This window comes from Bos grunniens, chromosome 7, assembly GCF_055505025.1.
Source record: "Bos grunniens cultivar Pamir isolate PY7600 chromosome 7, Bosgru_T2T1.0, whole genome shotgun sequence".
NCBI classification, from domain to species: domain Eukaryota; kingdom Metazoa; phylum Chordata; class Mammalia; order Artiodactyla; family Bovidae; genus Bos; species Bos grunniens.
The window spans coordinates 48,014,933-48,034,960 of NC_141171.1; the positions used below are offsets into that span (position 1 = coordinate 48,014,933).

General features: G+C 43.9%; 1 long non-coding RNA gene across 1 annotated transcript in view; it reads left to right on the forward strand.

Moving 5' to 3' along the window:
- Positions 1-20,028, forward strand: part of LOC147369416 (uncharacterized) — a 133,309-nt gene that overhangs the window by 75,615 nt on the left and 37,666 nt on the right. Inside the window, exon 3 of the long non-coding RNA XR_015167445.1 lies at positions 18,751-18,961. This is a non-coding gene — a long non-coding RNA (uncharacterized LOC147369416). The remainder of the gene's footprint in view (positions 1-18,750; positions 18,962-20,028) is intronic.

The window sequence follows — 20,028 nt, forward strand, 5'->3', positions numbered from 1 at the left end:
AAGCAAATGGACAAGCGCTTGATTTCTCAGTTGTTCCTTTACAAGGAGTGAACATGACGATCATGTTGACATTCTGCATACTAGCTTTTTTTCCCATTACAAGTTAGTAACTTAATATTTAGATTTTATTAAATATCTGTTTATAGACCAAGTTTAAATGCACTCAAATCACCAAGGTAGGTATCTTAAGAGGTAGGTATCTTTATAATTACAGATTTCAGCTCATTTGACCACTCCTGGGAAGAATGTAAGCCACCTGTCTGAGAGCAAACTAGTCTTAAGGGCAGCAATATCCTTCAGTGGTCTGTAGAGTACTACAACTTCTTCTTCTCTTTAAGAAAGGAGATAGGATGGTAAAGACTTGGAGGTTGGGCAGATCTGGGTTTGAATCCTTTCTGTGTATCCTCTGAGCAGTGTGGACTTAATTCAGTTGCTTATACTCTCTGAGTCTAAGTTTCTTCATGTGCAAAGTGAAAGTAATAAATCCAATAGGTAAAATCTCTGTTTGAGTCAGAAAACCCATCTTAATTTGGCAAAATATATACATACATACACATACATACAAAAACATACACAGCTTCCTGGTAGCGGAGATGGTAAAGAATCTCCCTGCAGTGCGGGAGACCCAGGTTCGATCCCTGGGTCAGGAAGATCTCTTGAAGAAGGCAACCCACTCCAGTATTCTTGCCTTGAGAATTCCATGGGTGCAGGGGCCTGGTGGGCTGTTGTCCATGGGGTCACAAAGAGTTGGACATGACTGAGAAACTTTCATTTTTATACATCCATAAGAATATCTTGACCCCAAAACTCTAAGATAGGGCTAGCCTGAACTGTGTGGTGTTGGAGAAGACTCTTGAGAGTCCCTTGGACTGCAAGGAGATCCAACCAGTCCATTCTGAAGGAGATCAGCCCTGGGATTTCTTTGGAAGGAATGATGCTAAAGCTGAAACTCCAGTACTTTGGCCACCTCATGCAAAGAGTTGACTCATTGGAAAAGACTCTGATGCTGGGAGGGATTGGGGGCAGGAGGAGAAGGGGACGACAGAGGATGAGATGGCTGGATGGCATCACCAACTCGATGGACGTGAGTCTGAGTGAACTCCGGGAGTTGGTGATGGACAGGGAGGCCTGGCATGCTGCTGTTCATGGGGTCATAAAGAGTCAGACATGACTGAGTGACTGAACTGAACTGAACTGAGCCTCAGGCAGAGTTGAATCTAGGAATTCAGATGAATTCATCTGAACCCATTTGTTCCCCATCTCTTGGGTCTGTGTTCTGCCCTGTAGACTCCATTCTCAAGCTTCCCACAGCTGTCCCCAGCAGCTCCATTTATATGCATGTCGTCCCAAGGTAATAATGTCCGATGGGAGAGAGCAAACGTTCTCACTTCTCTGAGCATGCTTAGCGGCATCTCACTGTAAATCATTTTCTTTGTGTCAAATACCCATCCCTCAGTCATTCACCATGACTAGAGAAAGGTGTTCTGATTGGTCAGGTCTGGATCATATGGCCCTTTGGAGCCAAAGATACATCAACTCCACATGTATCACATGGCTGAAAATAGGAAAGAGTGTGACTTCCACAGGAAAATGGGAAAGCTGCTACCAAATGAAGAGCTGCTGCTGCTGCTGCTGCTAAGTCACTTCAGTCATGTCTGACTCTGTGTGACCCCATAGATGGCAGCCCACCAGGCTCCGCCATCCCTGGGATTCTCCAGGCAAGAACACTGGAGTGGGTTGCCATTTCCTTCTCCAATGCATGAAAGTGAAAAGTGAAAGTGAAAGCGACCCCATGGAGTGCAGCCCACCAGGCTCCTCAGTCCATGGGATTTTCCAGGCAAGAGTACTGGAGTGGGTTGCCATTGCCTTCTCTGAATGAAGAGCTAGAGAGAATAAAGGACCTACATTCATAGCTGTCAAGCCCTACTGCACAGGTCTTAGATGATGTAATCATGGTAAATCACTGAGCACATGACTTGGCACACAGTAAGTATTCAATACATGAAAACCATTCAGAAAATAAACTATTTATTACTGTGAACTAAATCCTCTCTTTATCATAAGTTATAACTTGTTAGGAGCATCATCTCCTAAAGAAGAAAAAGATGATCTGAAATGAATCTTTTCCCCTAAATGGAAACAAAGATCTTAGACATTCAAGTATTCGAAGGTTGAATCCCTGTAGAGGGAGGACAAGGGAAAACAGAGGAAAAGTGGGGAAAAGAAAGAGGCATAGCCTCACTGCTGACACACAGAGAGAGCTGGGTGTGAATCCTTGAGACTCTCTGAGTCTTAGGTTCTTCATCTGTAAATTAGAAATGATGACTATCACCCACCTGCTTCTATAGTGATAACCAACAATTAGTATGAAGAGAATAAATAGATATATTGAAATGCTAGGGACATGAATATTGACTGTCTGGGGGCCAGGCACCGTTTGAGTTCTTTAACAAATGTCATCTCATTTAATCCTTACAGTCATTGTAGGAGGTAGATACTATTATTGTATCTTCACTTTACAAGTGAAGCTCAGAGAGATTGCATAGCAAGCTCAAGGTCACATAGATTATAAACTGACATTCAGTTTAGGTCTCTGATGACTTCTTTTTATTCAGCCTTACAGCCTGCTGTTTCATTTTAGCCTGATGCAAAAACAGACCTGGAGCTTACTGTGGCTCAGATCATCAGTTTCTCATAGCAAAATTTAGGCTTAGACTAAGAAAGCGGGGAAAACTGCTAGGTCAGCCAGGTATGACTTAAATCAGATCCCCTATGAATGTGCAATGGAGGTAACAAACAGATTCAAGGGATTCAATCTGGTAGACAGAGTGCCTGAAGAACTATGGAAGGAGGTCCATAATATTGTACAGGAGGCAGGGGACAAAACTGTCCCAAAGAAAAAGAAAAGCAAGAAGGCACAGTGGTTATCTGAGGGGGACTTACAAATAGCTAAAGAAAGAAGAGAAGTGAAAAGCAAGGGAGAAAGGGAAAGGTACATCCCACTAAATGCAGAGTTCTGAAGAAAGGCACGGAGAGACGAGAAGGCCTTCTTCAATGAACAGTGCATTAAACTAGAAGAAAACAACAGAAGGAGGAAGACTAGAGACCTCTTCAGGAAAATTGGAGATATCAAGGGAACATTTTGCCCAAAGATGGACACAGTAAAGGACATAAACAGTAGAGACCTTGTAGATGCTGAAGAGATCAAGAAGAGATGCAAAGAATACACAGAAGACCTGTATAAAAAGATCCAAATAAACCAGATTGTTATGATGGTGTGGTCAGCCACCCAGAGCCAGACATTCTGGAGAGTGAAGTCATGTGGGCCTTAGGAAGCACTGCTGTTAATAACTCTAGTGGATGTGACGGAATTCCAGTAGAACTGTTCGGAACACTAAAGGATGATGCCATCAAGGTGTTGCATTCATTATGTCAGCAAATCTGGAAGACCCAGCAGTGGCCACAGGGCTGGAAAATGTCAATCCTCATCCCAATCCCCAAGAGGGGCAGTACTAAAGAATGTTCAAACCACCAGACAATTGCACTCATCTCCCATGCTAGTAAGGTCATGCTTAAAATCTTGCACTCTAAGCTTCAGCATTATGTGAACTAAGAACTTCCAGATGTCCAGGCTGGGTTTAGAAAAGGAAGAGGAACCAGAGCTCCAATTACCAACTTTCACTATATCACAGAGAAAGCTAGGAAATTCCAGAGAGACATCTATCTCTGTTTCATCTACTACATGAAAGCCTTTGACTGTGTGGATCTTAATAAACTGTGGAAAGCTCTTAAAGAGATGGGAACACCAGACCCATCTTACCTGTCTCCTGAGAAACCTATATGCAAGTCAACAAGCAACAGTTAGAACCCTCTGTGAAACAACTGATTGGTTTAAGATTGAGAAAGGAGTATGACAGGGCTGTCTGCTGTCATCCTGTTGGTTTAATCTATATGCCAAGTGCATCATGAGAAATGCCAGGCTGGATGAGCTACAAGCTGGAATCAAGATTTGTGGGAGAAACACCAACAACCTCAGATATGCAGATGATAACACCCTAATGGCATAAAGTGAAGAGGAACTAAAGAGCCTCTTGATGAGGGTGAAGGAGGAGAGTGAAAGAGTCAGCTTAAAACTAAATATTAAGAAACCTAAGATCATGGCAGGAGAAGGCAATGGCACCCCACTCCAGTACTCTTGCCTGGAAAATCCCATGGACAAAGGAGCCTGGTAGGCTGCAGTCCATGGGGTCGCTAAAAGTCGGATGACTGAGCCCCTTCACTTTCACTTTTCACTTTTATGCATTGGAGGAGGAAACAGCAACCCACTCCAGTGTTCTTGCCTGGAGAATCCCAGGGATGGCGGGGCCTGGTGGGCTGCCGTCTATGGGGTTGCACAGAATCGGACACGACTGAAGTGACTTAGCAGCAGCAGCAGCTAGATCATGGCATCCGGCCCCATTGCTTCATGGCAAATAGAGAGGAAAAGATGGAACTAGTGTCAGATTTTCTCTTCTTGGGCTCTGAAATCACTGCGGATGGTGACTGGAGCCATGAAATCAGAAGACAATTGCTTCTTGGCAGGAAAGCTATGACTAACCTAGACAGTGTGTTGAAAAACAGATACATTACTTTGCTGATGAAGTATAGTCAAGGCTGTGGTCTTCCCAGTGGTCTTGTACAGTTGTGAGAGCTGGACTGTAAAGAAGGCGGAGCACCAAAGAATTGATGCCTTTGAACTTTGGTGCTGGAGAAGACTCTTGAGAGTCCTTGGACAGCCAGAAGATCAAACCAATCAATCTTAAGGAAATCAACCCTGAATACTCATTGGAAGGACTGATGCTGAAGCTGAAGCTCCAGTATTTTGGTCATCTGATTTGAACAACTGACTCATTGGAAAAGTCCCTGATGCTGGGAAAGATTGAGGGCAGAAGGAGAAGAGGGCATCAGAGGATGAGATGGCTGGATGGCATCAATGATGCAATGGACATGAACTTGGGCAAACTTCGGCAGATGGTGAGAGACAGAGAGGCCTGGCATGCTGCAGTCCATGGGGTCACAAAGAGTCAGACACAACTGGGCGACTGAACAACTACAACAACCTGTGAGTGAGCTGGGACAGTTGTGGATGGCTACTTACCTCTCTCATGCTGAGTCATCTCCAGTTTGCATGCACATGCACACTACTCACACTAGCAAATGCTCCTTCCTCTCCCCTCTTTTCACTGGAGTCATGTTCTCCTCTACTTCATGTTCACTAGCCAGTAATTTCTCCTGGAGAATGGGACAGCTCTTGAAATCAGAATCTACAGACTACTTTCCGCAGCAGCCAGGATCTCAGTAGCCTCCCAGGAACAGGGATGTAGGGGAGCACTTCCCTGCTAGTCTGTGGACCACACCCATGGCTTCAGATCTGCATGCTGCTCTTGAAGAGCTGCTCTGTGCTTACCTACACTAAAGTGTACTGGTTGCCAGGGGACCAACTTAAGAGAAACCCAATGGCCATTAGGAGAGATTTACAATGACACAAGCCATAGAGTTTGAACTTACCATATCTATAGTATAAAGAACTATTGAGAGTTTGAGAGGGACAGGTGGGAACCTTCTATGTGCCAAACCTATATGTATGGATTGTACAGTCGCAAATTGGATGCTTTTCCTGATGAAACCCTGTTTTATGGCCTCACACAATTTCTTTGCCTCTGAACCTCCATGCATTTCAGGCGTTCAGCACTGGCAATCATTCTAGTTCAATCAAATTTTATTCAGGTACAAGACCTCATGTCTCTGACTTCCAAGGTAGTTCCTACAAGAGTGCTTGAACTTCTCATCCATGTGTCCTGATTTTTGTCCTCATACCTTTGGGCCCATTAGGACTCATGACACTTTTGAGCAGGCCTTCTCCTGAACTTCCTCAACGCTTGACGTGGGACAGATATAGGAATACTTGGGGACTATGCAGAGAAATACAGCACAGAGAATTTAAGCAAGTTGCCAAATGTCACACAGTTGGTGAGTAGTAAAACCATGTTTTGATGCTAAAAAGTTTGGCCTTGGAGGCCATGCTCTCAGCTACTATTCTGTCACTGCCTCTCATAGAAAGTGTTCAACCAGGGCCACTTCCTCTTTTTTTCTTTTTATATAGTAAACTGTCTCCACTGGCAGTAAGGCCTGGATTTCTGTTTGGAGTCATGAAATCCCTAAATCAGACCACTCCTTTGAATCTCAAAACCCTTTCTCAGAGAGTCTCAAACTTGTTTTTTTGTTATAATCACCTGAGAGCTTCAAAAAGAGGAGTAGTATCTGGGTCTCCTCCTGAAGATTCTGAGGGAACAGATCTGGGTTGTGGCCTGAGCACGAGGGTTATTGAAGGCTCCTTTGGTGATTCTACTGCTCAGCACAGCTGAGAAGCCGATCTCTACCAGCCCTGAGCAGCAGCACGTTTACCTGGCCAAGACCATCTCACTCCATGTGGTCAGATTTTATTTCCAGGTGTTGGTGACATAAGCATACACACACATACAAATGTGTCAGTTTAGACACACAGCCAAAGGGAACATTCAGCTGCATGTTAATTTCCATAATATAGCTTCACACATGCACCTCCGTCTGCTGGATCCCTGTTTTGCACGTCCTTCACCCGTGGGCCCTGGAAGGGTAAGTGTGTAGGTGGAATAGCGTGGTGATGTGTCTCAGACTATTTATACTAATCCCTATAGCTGGTGAAGCTGTCACTTCATACACAACCATTGTAATATGAAGGGCTCTTCTAAAAATAGAGTTTTTTATCTTCCAAAGGCTATGCTACCTTGAACTATGGAATACATCCAGCTCCAGTGCAGCTACAGTAAAGATAAAAACCTGCCTACTTATCTCTGGTTTACACCTGCCAGTGCTTTGGGAAAGCCTTCCCACCTTGTGGGGCCAGGAAAATACTCAGCAATTTGAGTTTTTACATTCCCGGGTAGTCATGGCAGAGTAGCCTGCACTGGGACTTGTGAGAAAGCTCGGCCATTCCCAGGAAAATGACCAGCCCCTCCCCCTGGGGAGCTAGCCTTTTTTCTTCAGAAAAAGAGTCTGGAGTGCAGACTGGTTCCAGTGAGCTGTGTTTGATAGGCTGCTGAGGGAAGTGAGGTGTCCATGAAAAGCCACCTGAGCATTTGAATCACCTAAGGAGCCTTCGAAAACCCTCATGCTCAGGATGCAGCCCAGAGCAGTTTCCTCAGAGTCTTTGGGAGAAGATGCACCTGTGAATGTGCTGGAACAGAGCTCAGGATTCATTCACCCATCCATCCACCAACATGTTTGTGCCACGAGCACCTCACCGGCTCATGAGGAGGATAGACGTTAAGTGATTAGTGAAAGTGAAAGTCGCTCAGTTGTGTCTGACTCTTTGCGACCCCGTGGACTATACAGGCCATGGAATTCTCTAGGCCAGAATACTGGAGTGGGTAGCCTTTCCCTTCTCCAGGGGATCTTCCTGACCGAGGAATTGAACCAGGGTCTCCTGCATTGCAGGTGGATTCCAAGTAAGCTATGAGGGAAGCCCTGTTAAGTGATTAAGGGCAAATAAATACATAACTAGAAATTGTGCTGGGAAAGAAAAAGAAGCTGTTATGAGGGAAAATAGTGGCGGAAATCCCCTTGAGATTGGATGATGGGGGTGGCCACCCCAGGCAGAAGGGATGAGTTAGATGTGGCGTGGGGAGAGGAGTGTCCCAGGAAAGGGGGCTTTGTGGGAGACACTCACACGTTCCTCCAGGAGTTAGCAGGACTGGAGGCAGTAGCCAGGGCAGGAAGGATGTTAGGAAAGTGGGAAAGGAAAGATCACTCAGAGCCTTGGAAATGAGGAAGGGGACATGGGATTTTATTCTGAGCCCTGTGGGAAGTCTTGGGGTAGTTTAGGTGCAGGCTTGCTGCGGGGAGTAGGCAGAGAGGTTACATGGCCATTGTTGGCCTTCCAGGTGGAGAAAGGGTTGGAGAAGAAGTGCTGGTGGATGTGAGGACATGGGAGGGAAGGTGAGAGGTGATGCTTCATGGCATCCTCACCTTTCTGGTCACCTTGCTTTCTCTTGCCTGCATCCTTGAAGAGAGGGACCAGCAGGTATGTCCCCTGCAAATCGGCACTTGTGTTTTCTGTATTTGGAGGGACGAGGCTGGCCGTGCCACTGCGTCCTCACCCTCATCCACACTGGCCTTGGGACCAGCAGAGTTGCAAGCGTGTTTCCCATCTGACCAGCAGGGTCCTTGCCCCTGGGAAGAGGCTGCGTGTCTCTACCTTCGGTGATAAACAAACACCTGGTGTTTTTATCCACTCTGGCTTTCTCTCATCTGACTCCTTTCTTGCAGTCTCTCTGCCCTGTCCCACTCCAGACCCTGACCTCCTCTCACCTGCCTGGCTATAGTAGATTTCTAACTTCCCTCCCAACTGGGTTTAGAAACACTAGTGTCTTCTGCTAACCAAGCCCATCTTGAAATCTGACTCATCCTTCCTAACCACAATCTTCAGAACACCAACCCTCCCCCCGCTCCCCCCCACCACTCCGGATTTTAATTTGGCTCATCACTGCAGATAAATTAAAACTGAAGTTCTTTCGTTTGCATCCAAGTCTCTTGCTCCCTGGATTATCAACCAGACAGAACTAGTCTTTATTCCAGGGCCGTGGACCTTTGGTCTCCTCTCTTCTGTCTCTGGCATCTGCTCTGCCTGACAGATTCGAGTGACCCCTTCTGTGAGATACACGAGCGTATTCTCACGCAGTGTACTCCCCAGCCTGCATCCTGACCTCAGCCACTCACCCTGTCCTACATGTTCTGGGAGGATAGATACCTTGGTTTATTCCTCAGTGTTGCTGTCCATCTTAGTCAGGGGGTCTAGAGACCCTAAGCACACTTGGACACGTGCTGCTGTAATTTTCCTCCCTTTTCACCCATTCTCTGGGAATGCTGTCAACTTACCAATGGCTCAGAGCTGAGAGACACCTCTGTTCTTTTCATCTAGAAGCTGGCTTGCTTGCTCATCTTGCTTTGTCTCTGTCAGCACCAATCATGCCAGCCAGTGTTTTCTTTTAACAGAGGGCTCCAGAAAAGTCTTTCCCAGCCAGTGTAACAATATTGGCAACATCCCCTCTACAGTGTCAGCTCCTCAACTGGCTAAGTCCCTTCCTCAGTGATGGGGAGGTAGAGGAGAACCAGTTCCATTCTCACCTGCTGTGCTTGCAAATGGCCACAGATTGACAGTGTGACCCAGCTATCGTGTGATGCAGCCCCACTGAAGGGAGGGAAAGCCGTGTAAGTGTGTTACCTTCTCTGGGTCCCTGGAGGGTTCTCAGGCTCCCATGTCTGCAGAGTGGTATTAAGTGGACATGTCACAAGGCATCAGCTGATGGTTAGCTGATGTAGAGAGTACCCTTAATGAAGTGTCAGGAAGCCTAACTGTGGGCCCTGAACGGCATAGCTTCCAGCACTGCAGCACTGATGGCTGATTGCTCAAGGACTTAACAGGCTTCGGGGACATGGCAGCTTCTGAATGTCAAAGAAACTGGGGACAGTGCCACCCTAGACTTAACCAGGAAAATGTCTAACGACAACTTGACCGGCATGGGACAATATTCTACTAAAGTTCTCTACTGTCCCCAGCGTCCTGCCTTCCTCTGCACACACCTTTTTTCACTTCCCTGGCAGATGGAGTGGATAGGAGACATTAAAATATGCTATGTGTTTGAAATGTTCCTGATAAAAAGCTAGGGAAAAATGGTGCCCAGCAGTGCATGATATTCCAAGGGAGAAAATGTTGCTTCTAACTTTACTGAGTTTATGGTGTATTTAAGGAAATTCTAGCTAGTATTAAACCACATGCTGGGCACTTAAATGTGGCACACACTGTACCTGCCCTGTCATTTAATCCTGACTTACCCAGAACCTCTCAGTGAGTAGACCAGTAGAAGAACCAATGCCTGAGAATGCAGCGGCCTGAGGGTTAGAAAGTCCTCCCCCTGGGCTCGCTCCGTGACTTTTAGGCAGATGACTTCCCTCCCTGGCAAATGACTCCCCTCTCTGGGCCTCGATGCTATGTCTATAAAAAAGAGAACTTGCCTTCTAGCTCTAACAGTCTAAAGATGTGTAATTTTTAAATCAGTGTAAGTTACTACACTTATAAACAGGAAAAAGGAAAGGGACATCTTGTTTCTGGGTCCCTGATCACTGCATCGTCACTCAAGTGGGAAACAGTTTATTCCAGTGCAAACACCATCCCCTGGTTTCCACCTAAAAGGGAACCCCTAAGGAGCAGGAATGTATCCGCCTGACAGATTTAATCATGTGATTTTGAGAATTTGCACATCAGCCAGGGAAAACAGCTTTTTTGTTGCTGTAGTTACACTAATACTTGCCACTGTGAATCAAATAGTGAAATAATTCAACCCAGCTTCCTTCTGGACAATCATTTAGAAGCCGAGTGTGTGACCAAGCAATCTGGATGTGTGGCTGAAATGGTCACACATGGTCAGGACAAATTCACTGCAGGTCTGTGGAGGTAGTAGCTATTTCCTTTTATTCTTCTCAGGCTTCAACTCTCTAAAGATTGGTCAAAGATGGTGGCTGATCTGGGGCATAATAACCGAGGACAAAAAGAGACAGATTGTGCTTTGGGCACATCTTTCCAAGGTACGTTAAACTCTGGCTGAAATCTTGGAGGCGAAAGGACAGAGAGTCCCAGTTATCTATAGATACCCACGTACCTGTTGGTGTGGGTACATACCTGTGACAAGAGTCAGTTACCCTTCACCAGGGGGAATGTTTTTCCTAGAGGAGGGATGGGCTTGCTCTAAACCAAGATGTCTCAGCCTCAGCACTAGTGATGCTTCGGAGACCACTTTTCATCCTGGGAGACTGTCTGAGCATTTAAGGATGTTTAGCATCATTACTGGCATCTCCCTAGTTGTGATGACCAAAATGTTTCCAGACCTTGTCCATTTCCCCAAGCCAGGAAGCACTGTTCTAAACCATCCATGTGCCCTTAACTAGACTTCTGGAGACCAAGCTGGGCATTTATGAAAAAGTAGGATAGGGTCAGGGAAGGAGCAGATGTCTCATCCCTCAGGTGGCTTTGAAGAAGCTTAGTTTCTAAAGAATGCCCTCAACTTGGCACATAACTTTTGTTTTTAATTGTGATAAAATACACATAACATACAATGTATTATCTTAATAATTTTTAAGTGTATAATTCAGTATTGTTAAGTCTATTTATATTGTTGTGCAACAAATTTCCAGACCTTTTTCATCTTTCCAAACTGAAACCCTATGCCCTTTGGGCAACTTCCCATTTCTGTTTATACCCAGCACCTGGAAATTACCATTCTACTTTCTCTCTCTTTGAATCTGACCACTCTAGATATATCATGTAATTGGAATCATAAAGTATTTTGTCCTTTTGTGACTGGTTGTCACTTAGCATCATGTAGTCAGGGTTCATCCATATTGCCAGAATTTCCTTCCATTTCAAGGCTGAATAATATCCCATCACATGTACATATATACACTATTCTTTCATTCATGTATGCCCCTCTCCATGGTTGCTTTGGGCTATTGGAAGTAATGGACATGGTTGTTCAGAGAGCTCTTCAATACCTTGCTTTCAGTTCTTTGGGGGTACAAACCCAGACTTGGAATTTCTGGATCAGATGGTAATTCCATTTTTAGTTTTCTGAGGAACCACTGTACTGTTTTTCATAGTAGCTGCACCATTTTACTTTCACAGGGCCATACAAGTATTCTAATTTCTTCATGTCCTAGCCAACACTTCTTTCTTTTTTGTTTTAATATAGTAGCCATCCTAATGAATGTAAGGTGATATCTCATTTGGTTTTCCTAATGATTAGTGATGCTGAGCATCTTCATATATGCTGATTGGTCTGTATATTTTTGGAAAAAATGTCTATGCATATCTCTTGCCCATTTTTTATTTGAGATATTTGGGTTTTTTTGTTGTTACTGAGTTATATGAATTCTTTATGTGTTCTGGATATTAACCCCTTATTAATTATGTGATTTGTAGATATTTTCTCCCATTTCTCAGTTGCCTTTTAATTCTGTTAATTTTGTCCTCTGATGCACTGAAGTTGGTTCTTTTTTTAATGTTTGTTTATTTTTGGCTCTGCAGGGTCTTGTTGTGCAGGCTTTTTTTAGTTGTGGTGAATGGTGGTTGCTCTTCATCGCAGTACACGGGCTTCTCGCTGTGGTGGCTCTCTTGCTGCAGAGCACGGCTCTGGGGCGTGTGGGCTCAGTAGTTGCGGCTCCCAGGCTCTGGAGCACAAGCTCAGTAGTTGTGACACACAGGCTTAGTTGCTCCGTGGCATATGGGATCTCCCCAGACCAGGGATTGAACCCATGTCTCCTGCATCGGCAGGTGGATTCTTTACCACCGAGCCACCAGGGAAGCCCTGCACAGAAGTTTTACATTTTGATGTAGTCCAATTTATTTATTTTTGTTGTTCATGCCTTTGGTATCATATCCAAGAAATCCTTGCCAAATGCCATATCATGAAGCTTTTCCCCTGTATTTTCTTCTAACAGTTTTACAGTTTCAAGTTTTTGATTCATTTTGTGAGGTGACACACACTTATATGTAATACTATCATGTAGGGTAGTTCCCTGAGGCCTAAGGCAGTCAAGCCTCACTTGGCCACTTACCCATGGAATCATGGTTACAGTGATAACCTGCGTTTCCTAGGATCTTTCTTCCCTAGCTACAGCCTCCTGTAAAGTCCCTGAGGCCCTTCTTGGGAGTATCAGCAGGTTCCACACACGTGCACAGAGGCAAGCTCCATTAGCCACTGCAGTTAAGTTCCCTTTCAACTTGGCATCCCCAAGTCCAGTGAATACTGCTGCCTGTTCAGACCTAAATCATCTCTAAACCATCGGCACTCCTGCCACGCATGCTTCTACTTCCCATAATCCACTGCTTCCAACTCGCATGGAGACTGCCAGCACCGTCCTGGAGCTGGATGCCAGAGCTGTATGCGAGACCGGATGGATGTACAGGGCACATCTACAGCTCAGTGGTGGTTCATTGTTCTAAAGGAGCCACACGGTATGGATTTGGTGTTTTGTTTCACTTTAACAATCTAGCACCTTCAGCATTTGCTAGCAGTGTCCTCTCTCCCTAAAACCAGACATGAACACATGGGGGTAAAGCTAAGCTTGAGACATCCAGGGGCAGGACAGCTACCATGCTGTGCTCAGACCCAGCTCTAGTAACAGAGCCTTGTAACACGATGAAGCTGGTGGAACTGAGCTCCTCTTTCCCTTGGGATTTGTACTTTCCCACAAGGATCCCCAGTCCCTCCTGCAAATGGACTTTTGTCTCCTTGCATTTCAATACCCAGCTTAGCATTGCCCTAAGACCTCACCTGCATTCTATTAGAATAATCAAGAGCTCAGGAGAGCAGCCTCCCTGGCTCGCTGAGGCTTCAATGTGAGTTGGTCATGGCATTGAATAAAGCTCCACTATAGTGTGTTCCTTGGAGAAGGCAATGGTACCCCACTCCAATACTCTTGCCTGGAGAATCCCATGGGCGGAGGAGCCTGGTAGGCTGCAGTCCATGGGGTCACTAAGAGTCGGATACAACTGAGCAACTTCACTTTCACTTTTCACTTTCATGCATTGGAGAAGGAAATGGCAACCCACTCCAGTGTTCTTGCCTGGAGAATTCCAGGGATGGGGCAGCCTGGTGGGCTGCAGTCCACGGGGTCACTAAGAGTCAGAGACGACTGAAGTGACTTAGCAGCATAGTGTGTTCCTAAGCAGGTACATAAATCTCGTCTATGGAGAATCTCTGTGCTTTATCCAAAAGGATATATATATCGTATACCATGCAATATTTATGAGTTAATTTGAATCCCACAATGTAACAAAGTACAATAACTACCAGAAAACACCAATAATCCTTCCATTATGCATCACTGTTGACACACTGTTAATTTCATTCTAATTGCACAGTCTTATCACTGAAACACTGGCATCTGTGTGACAGTAATTCAAAGTGTTCCAACTTGAGGGGGATGGGAAAACAAAGCAAAATAAGCTGGCAGAGAAGCTGTGAAATAAAACGGAATTAGGAATTACAGCGTGTGGTTGCCAGCACCTGTTAGCATGCAGAGAGTCAAGCACCAAAAGTCATAGAACTTTCCCCTGGTTGAAGAGACAAGTGATTTTGCCGTGAGCCTAAACCTCTCGCTGGAGTCATGAATGGGTTCTCTAAAGTTATATGTTTAATTAGGACTTGTGTTAATAGAGAGGTGTTCAGTGAGGCTTTAATGTGATGATGCAAAGAAAGCAGGCAGCGTGGCCTGGTATTTATCTCAGTGAATACTAATTTTACAGCATTCCTATTTCTTTTTAAATATGCACTGAGGGCACAGTGTGGTATGGAAGAAAGGAAATGTGCTTCAAAGTCCTACAATTGTGATCAAGTGACTCTGCCTAACAAAATAACCTCTCTTCATTTACCCTGGGCACCTCATCTTCCCCATATATAAAATGGAGACACCATTACCTTCAAAGAATTGTTGTGAAGATTATGCGCGATAACACAGTTCCTAGCAGAGTGCCTACTTCATCATCCTCCTCATGGGGTGGCAAAAGCACTTATTGTTTGTTGATTGCCAGCTGTATGCCCAACACTTAGCTTCACACAGAATCCAGTTACCATGACACAAGGGTGTGTTTCCACTTTTCACTATGGAGTCTGTAGAAGCCATTGGATCTACAGCTGCTTGCAGAAGAGACCTCTTGGGTGAATAGTTGGGGACTTTATCTTGCCTTCCAATCATTCGACTTGCTCAGTAGGTGCTTTAATTGTATCTATTTGATGGATGAGGAAACTGAAATTCTTACAAGTTAAGTGACTTCCCAAAGTCCCATAACTAATAAGCATTCATTTGTTAAAAAACTGAAGCCTTTATCAGTTTGATTCTTAAGCTCATGAACTTTATCACTCTGTGTAATTGACTTGTCCCTTTGTTGCCAGGACTTTCAGTGATGCTCAGTGGCTTGGGATCTGAGAATCCAGTCAGGAAGGATGATTGAGGGTAGGGATGGATGAGGCAGGATGGGACAGGGAAGAGTTAATGGCCCCAGAGAGTGTTCTGTTGAAATGGCTGTGAAATGACTCAGACAAGAGGGTGTGTGCATGTGTAGGTGGAGGGAGGCGGACATAGAGATAGATGTTAGGAAATTGACATGTAGCCAGAACAGTAATGAACTGAGGAAATTGAGCAAGTCGAATGATTGGAAGGCAAGATAAAGTCCCCAGCTATTCACGTAAGAGGTCTCTTCTGCAAGCAGCTGTGGATCCAATGGCTTCTACAGACTCCATAGTGAAAAGTGTAAACACACCCTTGTGTCATGGTAACTGGATTCTAACTGTGTGATACTTGTAGAAATGAAACTACATCAGGAGGAAGAAAACTATGGTAACCTCAGCATCACTCTCACAATATGGATACCTTTCTCCAAAAAATTTTATAAAGGAAAAAAAAAACTGAATGGTTGAGAATCTTAACACCATAGGAAGAATAGATTTGAGAGACCAACCTCACATAAACCCTTAAAAACTTTTACATTCATCAGTACAAAATAAATCCAACTCAATCCAATTAAAAGAATATTGGCTGTGTTTAATACATTTCAAATTAACAGTAACTGGTCCTACACAATTAATTTATGTGTCATGGAAAATTTAATATTACCCTTCCTTGGGGCATCAAAGAATGCCTGGAAATTCATTTTGCTTCATCATAGACATATTATTTTTTTTCCATTTGATATTCAATCTAAACGTTTAATTTGTCTTTGATGAGATGACTCAGACTTCTTGACTCTCATCCCCTTGGTCTTCTTGTAGTCCTAGGAACTGAGCCTTAAGCACAAGCACATCCATCAATATCCTCTTAGAGATTGTACAACTCAGCTCTCTGTCTCCCAAACACACGTCAAAGTGTACCTCTGAGCCCCGGTTGACCTCCTTTGCTTTTTTTTACTCTCCCAAGTCTTCATCATAAAAACCTCTTTCCTGCCTCATTCTTTTCTATTCTCAAGCCCTGATTTCACCTTTTTATGATAACAGCTAATAGAAGTAAAGTGACTCATATGCTGTCACTGAAGTTCTTATGGATGTATAAAAGCTGACGCAAGGGAAGTTCAGTACTCTAATATTTTCAGCTCAGGATATGCATGTGGTTTGGGAAGGATTACAACCGAGAGCTTCAGAATCAGAACCAAAAGTATTTTTGTATTGTTCCCTGGCAAAGAGTTTCTTTCCAAGTTCAGCTTTAGAGATGCCCAGTGAATTCTCCCTCAGGTAAAGCTCTGAAGGTCATTTCTATCTGGTTGCCTTACAATGGAGCCTCAGAAAGACTTAAACAACCTCTTCATTAAAACTGTATATGACACTGATTGACATGGTACTGTTAACACACCTAAAAGATGGAAAGAGCATTTCAGGATGTCATTCAGTGACAACTGAGACAATGAGAATGGGTGCTAGCTTGCAAATTAACTAAAGCTGTTTCAGTGATGGCCAGTGTTGGCAAGAGCGTATTAAAATGGGCACTGGTACACACCAGTGAGATCGTAAGTTGATACATACCATCCTCCTGGAAAGAGACTTGGAAACATGTTATAAGAGTTTTTAATCTTGATTTCATATCCACAACCATCTTAACTTAAATTTGGATTCTTATGTTTATCTCTATTGGGGAGAGACGCCAATGGAAATGTCATAGCATAGGGTGAGTGATTTTTTTTTTTTAAACCGTAAAATTGGCCCTCTGTGTCTACTTCAGGCTCTACGAGAGCTGGAATAGTATGAGTTTGTCCTAAGAGGCAGCTCTCCTTTGGAGAGTTCAGTAAAATCAGGACTGTGGTTAACTGAACAGACTGAGTTCCCTGGGGAGGACTCTGACAGTGATGCAGTTGACATTTCTTTGTAGCACCTTGACCAACTACTCTCTGGTCATGCAAACTGTGCCTGAGAACATACATATAATTTACTCTGAGAAGAAACTCAGAGGATGATGTGTTTCAATGCTGAAATAGGAAGAAATGGAACAAGAAATGAGCTCCAACAGAAGCAGGAGCAAAAGTGAAGGGCAGACATCATATGCATTTTGATGTCATTGACAGTTTTGAGCCTTGGATGAGTAACTTAGGGTACAGGTGTCAACAGAAGTGACTAAATAGTCCTAAGGTAGTCAAGCTGTTGAAACAACAATGACTTTAGAAAAACAAATCATGGAGGGTTTTGGAATCATTTTTCTTGTCCGTTACTGAGGCTGGGGTTGGGTGGAACAAAAGAAGACACAAATAGATGTTAGTGAAAAAGGAATAAACTTCAAGGACACATGAGGTGAGAGATCCTCTTGACTGTCAGGCGATATAACCCTAGAACAGGATGCTGTTGAGGCAGGGATTCCTATTGCTGGCAATTCTCAGGGAGGAAACTGATACACCAGCTTTCCTGTCTAGTTTAGCCAGACACAGGCCTGGATTTCACAGTTCCTGGGCAATCTGAATCAAGTCTTAAAAGTTCAGCTCTGATTATAGGAAAAGCCATTTGCTTCCCTGCTTCCTTCAGATTGGGCTTCCCAGGTGGTTCAGTGATAAATAATCTGCCTGCCATGCCGGAGACACATTAGATGCAGGTTCGATCCCTAGGTCGGGAAGATCCTCTGGAGGAGGAATTGGCAACCCACTCCAGCATTCTCGCCTGGAGAATCCCATGGACAGAGGAGTCTGGAGAGTTACAATCCGTAGGATCACAGTGTTGGATATGACTGAGTGACTGAGCACACACACATGCTTCTTCAGGTCACCTCTAGTCTTCAGCTCCCTATTTCTGTCTCAGATTATCTGGAAGCACAAGACTTGCAGAATCTGGCTGCTTGCATTTCACAGGAACTTGTTAAAAGAAATTGATCATTAGATTCCAGCACATTGCTTAAATCTCTCACAATATGCAGTCTTACACTGAGTGTATTTACAGAAACAATGATGAAACCTATTTTCTTTCTCTAGATTACCTTTTTATGTTGAAAATAGAGATGCTATATTTTTTTTTTAAAAGCAAAGAATGTTCTTATATTTCAATGAGTATTAAAGTATGTAGTAGTTTGATTTACTAATAAAAATGATGACTGGTATATTAACCTATTCAAAGTCCAAAAGGATGGTGTGTGAAATAAACTATGAACACTATACCAAACATTATCAAGATGTAGAAAAGTGCTTTCAAATCTGCAAGTTATAACGCAATCCCAACATCATAAATGTTGAAGCAATGAAATAATGACTCTAATTTAGCTAAACCTACTGAGTGAATATTGTAAAATTCCTTAATGGTATAGCTTGAAGAAAACAAGCTGACAAGAAGTTTGATATATCAAATTTAAACTACATACTTTATCAGTTAAGATGATTGTAAATGCAGGAAATATTAACTCAACTCCAGTTGGCTTTAAAAATAAGAGAAATGTTACTCTTGCATAGAAACAGGTCAAGGCAGGATTTGGGGTTGGTGGACTTCGGGGTTCAACTATATCATGGTGGAACCATGAGTATTTTGTCTGTCTAGACTGCCATGTGTAGCATGAACTATATTCTAAAGCACAGAAATTTTTTTTTGGTCAGATTTACAGCTTGCTTTCTTATTTGTAATACCACAGTTATAACACTGTCTGCATTTTCTTACTCAGACAGGTCTTTCTGATTTGAGATGAACTTCCAGAGAATTCCAGGCCTTGGATCTCTCAGGATGCATGTCCAAATTGTGGCTCCCACAGAAGCCAGTTCGACCTGGTCCTTGGCACTTCCCATGCCTGCTAGGCCCAGCACTCTTGGCTTGGGGTGATGGTGAATCCTCGGTTGTCTTGGCTTCCAAGAGCAGACTCTCAGCCTCTCAATCAGGTATTTCTCTTTGGGCTAAAGGTAGGCTCTTGTAGAAATAGAACCAATAGGATGTGTGTGTGTGTGTGTGTGTGTGTGTGTGTATGGAGGGAGAGAGATTAATTTTAATGGATTTTCTCATGCAACTGTAGAGGCTAACAAGTATAAAATCTGTAGGGTAAGCTGGCAGGCTGGAGACTCAGGAAGGAGTTGATATTGGAGCCTGAAGCAGTCTAGAGGCAGACCTGGGGGCATCACTGTCTTTTTTCTCCTAAAGCCTTCAACTATAATTGTATCAGACCCACACACATCATCTTAGGTAAGCTGCCTTACTCAAAGTCAACTGATTTCAATGTTAACCTCATCTAAAAATACCTTCACAGACATTTAGCCTAATGTGTGATCAAAGTCTGGGGCTTCCCTGGTGGCTCAGAGGTTAAAGCATCTGCCTGCAATGCTGGAGACCTGGGTTCGATCCCTGGGTCAGGAAGATCCTCTGGAGAAGGAAATGGCAACCCACTCCAGTATTCTTGCCTGGAGAATCCCATGGATGGAGGAGCCTGGTGGGCTATAGTCCTCAGGGTCACAAAGAGCCAGACACAACTGAGCAACTTCATTTCACTTACTTACTTGATCAAAGTCCAGGTATCATGGCCTAGGCAAGTTGATACAAACAATTAACCATCATAGTTCTGATGCTGAAAAGTGATCCAGAAGAGACAAAGTATTCCTAGGGGCCAGGCAGAGGTAGAGTTGATAGTCCACTGACCCTGCCTGAAGCATCACGATCACACCTGTCTATAGAGAGTAAAAGCCTAGATAGTGTTCCATGCCTCCATCTGCTATGTTGTTTCAGTCCCATGAAACCAAGAACACACAGCCTTAGAAGGAGCCCGTGCAAATAAGGATCCCTGGCACAGAAATTTCATTAACTGCCTTTGGCTAAGAGACAGTTATTTTTTTTTTTTTTAATTTCTAAACCAGACCATTACTCAATAGTGAAGAAGGAACGGGTTAGTAATCATAACATATTCATTTAGAAAGAAGAGAAAGGGCATGAGCAAAAAAGGCCCATTTTAGTAAAGCTA